Raw genomic sequence first — 7,593 nt, forward strand, 5'->3', positions numbered from 1 at the left:
GATGCAAGGGGAGATGGATGTGCTATTTATGACCACTGCGAAGTCCCATTTCTGTTTAACAAAGGCTTGCCTCAAAATTGAGATTCAAACCTTTCAAGCTTTCCAAAGTCGGATTTCAGGCCTGAAATGTCTACAGCTTGACAGCTTGCAGATGAGCTTTAACGATGAATCAATGTCGCAGCTCAGAGCAGCTGTGGTGAATTTTAAGAACATCACTTGGTTATTCAGCAGGTTCCCGGCAAGGCTGACCCGGTTCATCGTGATCAGGCCTCATTATGTCGTGCCTCGTTAGTCCTGGCAGCGGGACAGCTCGTCCCTCCTCATCACCCTGCTACAAACCTGCTCGCCGACCTCTCCGTGACAGCCTGCGTTAGCATCACGTTTGTTTTTTAATTAAAAGGCTACAACCGGTGTTTTTCCAAAGTCTGTGTACCTGCACTGAGTAAACTTGCAATATAGGCAGGCGATGAGGTCTGGGGGCTCTCTTCCCCACCCATCCTGCCTGATCAGCCTTGGCCGCGTTGCCCTCCGTTAGCTCTTCATTAGAGACTGTCATCAGTCCTGTTCCTTTGACAGGCTCACCTGAAGGCTAATTAACCTGCAGTTCTCCAGGTCATCTTGTTTCCCCTTGGCAAATCCTGCTCTGCGTGAGCAGCTCCAGCAGCCTGGGGCAAGCCACCCACTTCTCCCCGGCACCTATTGTGTTCAGCATTTCTTCCCAGCCAGAAAGCTTTTTGTTCCCCTCAGAAGCAGGCTTTAACTGTAAATATTTTCTCGCTCTGTTGTGAAATCATAGCTTTCATGTTATTTAGCAAATTATTCTTAAGCAGTTCCCAATTATCATTCGCATGCTGCCGTTTAAATTCCAATTTGCTCGTAATTATTTTTGGCTTTGTACAATTGGCCGCTTGAAAGCCCCACACATCCACGCATGCACATATATGTACTGTATTCTATTAAATCACGTTATTGCTTGGGGACTGCTATATTAGAGGCCTTGAAAACTCTTCCTTGGCTGACACGGCAGGGCACAGAGACCTGCTCTTTACTTTTTCCACTTCAGTTTCGGAGTTAGCCCAGTCGAGGCATTAATCCCACCTCTGCATGCAGCCTGCTGCCTCCCTCTGTGCTTGTCGCTGGCACTGGGGAGCGCCGTTTTGTGAGGGCCAGGGCACTGCTGGGCTCCAGCATCACACCCCAGCAGAAAGCCAGAAGGAAACGTAGTTTAATATTTAATGTTTCCATAGGAATCAGCTGTGTGTGTCCGCCACGTGATGCAGATGTTGTCATGGCACAGAGCCCCGGCCTCGGGCGGGAGGAGAGAGCACACGGCCGTCCCTCTCACTGAGTTCAGTGCTATGGAAAAATCCATATAAAACATGCCTTTTTGTTTAAGGAGCTGGTTACAAGTCAAGAACTTGAGCCATTCTATAGTGCGCGTTGGAAAGGTCTCAAAAAAAAAAAAAAAGAAGCTGTGCCTTCATTTGGAGAACAGTGAGCGGGTCCCCGGTGCCCTCCGGGCTGCTGCTATGTGGGCAGAGCAGCCGAGGCCTGGCAGGTAGGATGGTGTTTGTAGGGCTCGTGGTGGGTTCAGCAAAGGGTCAGGACCATCAGCTACCTGCAGTGAAGGTTGTTTGTGCATGTGCCAGAGCTGCACCCTCTCCCAGCCGCTCAGTACAGTGCATTTGCTGGGGTGTGCCCGGAATAAATGGACGACCATGACCCCCAGAGCCACTGAAACACCACAAAACCCAGGGGTCCCGCAGGACCTTTATGAGCTTCCCTGGTGCTCCAACCCTTCCCAGCAGTGTAAAGAGCATTGGCAACATCACTGGGAAGGGTGAAAGGGAGTACCTCAAGCACAGGCAGAGCTCCTGCAGCACAATGCCAGAACCCTCACCGAAACCTCGGCACTTTGTGGGCTAAGCGACTAGAAACATCCACTTCCCCATACACCAGACCTATTTTAACATGCTGAGGCTGCAAAGAAAACCAAGGCTTTGCCAGCTGATGCTTTGAGGCCCTTAAATTCACTGTAGGCACATGCATTTCCATGCGGAGCGTTGTTTCATCTCCTCCTGCACCCCTCACGGCAGGTCCCGTGCTCGCTAGCAGGGAGCAGGAGCTGTGCCCGCTGCGCCCTGACCTCGCTGCTGCATCGCACGCCGACTTTTCTTATTAATTTGCTGCAAACTGGCTGGCTGGCTTTTTTCCCTTGCTCCCTGCATGCACAAAAGCCAAGCTTTATAAATCAAGTGTGTAAACAGAAATATCCTTCTTCCTTGAATGCGATTACTATTTAGAAAAAGGAGGCTGTTGGTTTAAGAGCAGAAAACCTGTTTAATCTGGAGAGACTGGCTCTGATGCCAGACGCCGGTTACCATAACAGTTTTCTTCTGTCCAAAGTTTCAGAGTAAAAATTAAAGTATCTCATATAAACTGGTTTTGTACAGTTTTTTCCCCAGCTAAAATCGTTTTCGGAGCCCCAGACACCCTTTCTATCGAGTGACATCTATAAACTATTTTTATAGCCACGCAAATAAGCTCAGAGGCTGCCTCACACCCCCCTGTGAAAGCAGAGCTCTGCCCAGTTGCACTCCAGTTATACAGTTTTTATTTATTTTTTTTTTGTCCTGAAGAAACCTAAAAACAGGAACGAAGCCTGGGAGGTGAGACGTGGCATCTTGGGGCCACGGGACCTTCCCAGCACCCTGCAGCAGCAGAGCCAGGAGCCAGGACAACCACCTGCAGGGCTCCGTCCCTCTGCCTGGAGCACCTCAGCATGGTGTTTTGCACTTCTCTTTGCACTGGTTCTGGTTGCAATGCTATACCTGATGCAAAGCCACTCCCACGTCGCAGCAGGGCTAATAGATATTATTTATTAATTACGTACTATTCATAAATACTTGCCAGATGACAAATGAAAGAAAGACGGGGAGAAAACTCGCTGCAGCATGTTTCTGGGAGGCAGATAGACCCAAAGCCTGATGAGGCAGCAGTGTCAGCCACGTGGTGTGTCTACACTGACATTGATGGTGAATATTTGCTTCTGGAATCTGTGTGATTCTGTAGGACTAAGCAAGAGGGGAGAGGTCAGCAACCACCCCTAGGTGTGGGGCTGTGGGGTGTCGCATCAAGGAGCAGACACAGAAAGCAGACCCACTAACACAGCCCAATGGAGCTGTAAGCTCCCTCCTGGGATAATTTCAGAGTCAGTTCCTAAAAGGAAAATAAGGAAAATGAACCTCTGTGCTACAGTTACCAATCTGCCAAATAAAATAAAATAATTAAATAAATAAAACAGAATAAAAAAAATAAAAGTAAGCTCTTGGTTGGTGTTTGTGAGGCAAAGTCATTTATTTTCTTAGAAGCTGTTTAAGGTCCCTCCAAAAAAAAGGGTGAGTAAGAATTTTCTTTTCCTGGCTGCTTTTGAAAGGCTGCAGCCACGTGCACGCCTCCGTGTGCCCGTTTCCCATCGGCTTGTGCCTGGCACTGCCTGCTCCTGCCCTGTGTGCAGGGCTGGGCTGGGAAATGCTGCGGGTGGGAGGGGATGGGGATGGGGATGGGGACAGGGACAGGGGTGGGGATGGGGATGGACAGGAGGAGGGGGTGCTCCGGGAAGCCTGGGCTGGAGGAGCCCAGCTCTGCAGGGTGACTCATGGAGAGCTGGACGCTGCTCAGGGTCACGCTGGGACAGCAGCGAACCTCTGCTCGCAGAGCCTCCGAGCACGGTGCCAGCGGCATGTGTAAATCTTCCCCTTGGTACAGGGGCAGCCCTCGTTCCCCGATAGCCCCTGGCCCTCCCTTGTCAACCCTCTGGCTGCAGATTTTTGAATTACCAAAGAAATCATGCTGCGGTCTGCTTCAATCACCTGTTCGCTTTATTTAACACCACCAATATGAAAACATTCCCAACATATGTCATCTGCAAGCAATTTGCGTTCTCCATTATATAACCCAGGTCCACCTACAGATTTAAAGGTTATTGTCTTTTTTTTTTTTTTTTTTAATTCTGCAAAGCTGTGCAGAAGCCCTTTTCCACCACCATGTCTTTCTCCCTGCCTCTGACCAAGGCTCTGAGCTATCGGGGACAGGTAATGTACCAAAAAAAAAGGCACAAATTGGCCAGTGCATGTGGTAATGCCCTCATGGACCACGTGAGGTCCAAGTGCTGTACTCTGGTGCAGGGCAGAGCCGGAGGACTGCAGGGGAGGGATATTTAAAGCACCGAGTTGTGACCCGGAGTAGGGAAGGGCACTGCGAGAGGACAAAACACACCTCTCCCCTCCTGATGTTCACAGGACAATCAAAGGCATTGCTTTCCTTTTTGAGCTTTGCTGCAGGAGTGATGCTGGAGCCTGCACTACATAGCACATGGCATACTCACTTTTTTTTTTTTTTTTCTCTTTTACAATTGATGGGATGCAGTTGAAAAAAAAAATGAGGGAAAAAAAGAAATAAGAAACCGAGAAGAAGGAAAATCAAACTATGAGGCCAGACCTGACTTTAAATAAAGCCACCGATGTATTTTTTTCCAAGGGCTGGAAGTGGCCAAGTTTGCAATTTCTGCTAAGAAAGTGCAGGTGCTGAAATCAGAGCTCGACAGTGCACTGTGGGGCTGGGGGATGCCTGATGCTCAGTGCACACTGAACCCCTGTGTCTGCTCCTGCTGTCCCCTGTGCTGCTTTGTCTCAGAAGTCCCTTGGACATAGCAGCCTGTGCCACATCCTCAGTGTCCTCCTGCCCCAGGGCCATGCTGTGCTCTGCTCTGCAGCCTCCTTGCTGCTGTCAGCATGGGAGCCAAGGCTGGCAGCCCCCCCAAGGGACTTGCATGCTGCATAAGGCACTGCGTGCTGCTCTGCAGCTGCACCAGCATGGACAGGACAGGGCTGGCAGCTTCTCTGGGCTCTCCACAGCTCAGCCTCCTTTGGAGATGGACCAAAAACCTCCCCTGAGTCCTCCCCTGAGCGTGCAACTTTCCCCTCCATTGCCGTTTGTAGGATGCTGATGCTCAGCGCACCCCACCATGGGGGGTTTGGCATAAGATAAGATTTAGGAAGGTACTGCAGCTGCACACCACCTTCCTGAGATTAGCCCCAAATCTGCTCCTATAGAAGCAAAGAGCCATGTTTTTGTTTTTCAGCAGGGAGGTGCGAGGGACAGCAGGGTGACACCATCCCTGGGCACTGACCTGTCCCCATGGCCAGTACCTGCATCTACCCCCAAAGTCACCACAGAGGCAGTTTCCACTGCTGCACCCCTTCTACAGGCTTTTGCTAGTTCGACAACTCATCAACTCATAAACAAAAGCCAGAGCTTTGATTTTTTTTTTCCTCTCTTTTCTCCTGCCCAAGAAGATGCTGAAATCTCCCAAAGAAAAATTATTTCCATGTGATCCCAGCACTTTCTCTCTTGGCTCAAACACTGAATGTGGTTTTGGGTCTGTGGTTTTTGATTTTTTCTTTTCTTTTTTTTTTTTTTTTCCTTTTCTTTTTGGTTATTCACAAAATTTTTTGGGTTTCATTTCCACCATTGTGAGAGGCACCGTGCAACGAGACAGACTGGCTGCAAGTCCTAGGGAAACGATAGCAGGACAAAAGCAGAGAAACCCAGCACAAGTTGATGCAAGCAACGAAACAAGAAAAAAAAAAACAGCTTTTGCAAACAACCTAGCTGCTGGGTTTCATAAAGAGACGGACTGACTTTCGGTGTTTCATTTGGACTCCAGCTAGGAAGCTGCAGCAGCTGCCGAGGACTAAAACTCCTGAATGAACAGCAGCTTTCATATTATGCATCCTGCTAAGCAACAGCAAGGGAAGTAAGAGACGGGGTTCTGAGTCACAAGGTAAGTTAAATGGGTCTGAATAAGTTGTGAAAAAAAAAATAATACTATTGCTATAGGGAACAACGTGTTCCCACCCTGCAGAAGCAGGTTGTTGGGTGAGTCATACAGAGGTGGTCTCTCGCCCTCGCCGCTTCGTCTGGCTTTTTCTGCTTCGCTGCAGCAGGCAAATAAGTGCAAGGCCAGGTTATTGCTGAACGAGCTTCAGTTTGTTCCTGCTAAGGCTGCTCATTTCCATACCCACCCACTAACGCTGCTGCTCGGTCTGGTTGTGCTCGGGATGGGGATGGTGCCGCAGCTGGGGCAGGATGGAGCAGGGAGGTGTGGGGACACCGCAGTGCTCCAGCATGCGGACAGCCCAGTTCCTGGGGCAGCTGAGTTCCCAAGGGACAAGTCCCGGACCCACTGCCTTTTGGCTGGAAATGGCATGGGAACCTTGGTGCTTCCACCTCACCAGAGCCATTTACTCCATCCAGAAGCTGCCCTGTGAGTGATTTTTAAGCGGGCCGGCACAGCGGCAGCATGGGGCTGAATCACCGCCTGGGCTTGCCACAGGACGGGCGCACAGTTAGGGACCCGCCTAGCCCCAGCAGGGCCATTCCAGGAGCTGCCTGGTCTCAGTCGAACAGGCAGGGGAGAGGAGAAAGAGAAATGGAGAGCTGTTTGCTCAGGAGCCAGCAAAACCCCTTTGCTCTGTGTTTGCATCAAGATGAGTTTGGTAACTGCCCATGGCAGACCAGGAAAGTGGACATCACAGCAAATGCAGCTCCTCCTGGGCAGAGGGACTGGGGACTTCAGCCAGGCTGAATTCCCACAGGCACGTGCTAAGAAATCACTCCAAAATTAAAAAAAAGTACTCAGAAATATTGCAAACTACCCTAATGTCCCCATTTGCCATTATGAACTGGATGCAGATAACACCCCTGGACCTCCCTGTGGCCAGACCCTGTCCCTGCCTCTGTTCCCAGGCTGCTCACAACCCGCAGGGCTCAAACTGTCCCCAGCAGTGCTCCCAACCCCTCTTCTGCTTCTGCTTCAGCTCATTGTATAAACACTGCAGACAAGAGGGCGTTAACGGAGGTCATCTGCAAACCACTACTGACAGTGGAAATTTTTAAACCATGTTGCATTTTGGGATCCAAATATTCTTGTCTGAGAGCCCTCAAGTCACTCCGTGGCTGCAGAAGGGCTCCTGATGCTCAGCTCGAGCTGAGCATCTCTGCAGCATTGTGTCGGAGCGGAGCAGCCCCATGGGCAGCGCTGACACCGTGGGCAGAGGAACTGCCAAGTGGTCACAGTGCTGCCTTGGAAAACGTGCAGGCTCCTTCAGTGGTGGTTTGGGCTTTTCTACCATAAATTGCTCATGAAGAACTTTTAAATCCTTCTGGAGAGAAAAAAAAATAAAGAAATAGAAAATATCCAACAAGTTGTTTCCAAGAGGAAGTCCAGTGTCCAGACAAAAGTGGCTCCAGCGCTGCTTCGTTTCCTGCTGCAGGCGATATGAGGCAGTCTGGGGCGACAAGGAGCTCAGGGCGTGCAAGGAGACAAAAGGTAAAAAAGCAGAAGCAGAATAATTTCCGTCTCTGGAACGATGCCGAGGTCCGACGCTGACGCATCCATGTGTTTTCCATCTCGGCGGCACAAGAAGGGTTTTAGTCTTAACTGCCCTCCTGGGTTTTCAGTCCAGATTTATCACTAATTAAAATGGGCAGCGGCTGGCGCTGTCCTGTGCGCCGTGAATTTAGAGCGAA

This window comes from Anas platyrhynchos, chromosome 15 (assembly GCF_047663525.1).
Source record: "Anas platyrhynchos isolate ZD024472 breed Pekin duck chromosome 15, IASCAAS_PekinDuck_T2T, whole genome shotgun sequence".
Lineage (NCBI taxonomy): Eukaryota > Metazoa > Chordata > Aves > Anseriformes > Anatidae > Anas > Anas platyrhynchos.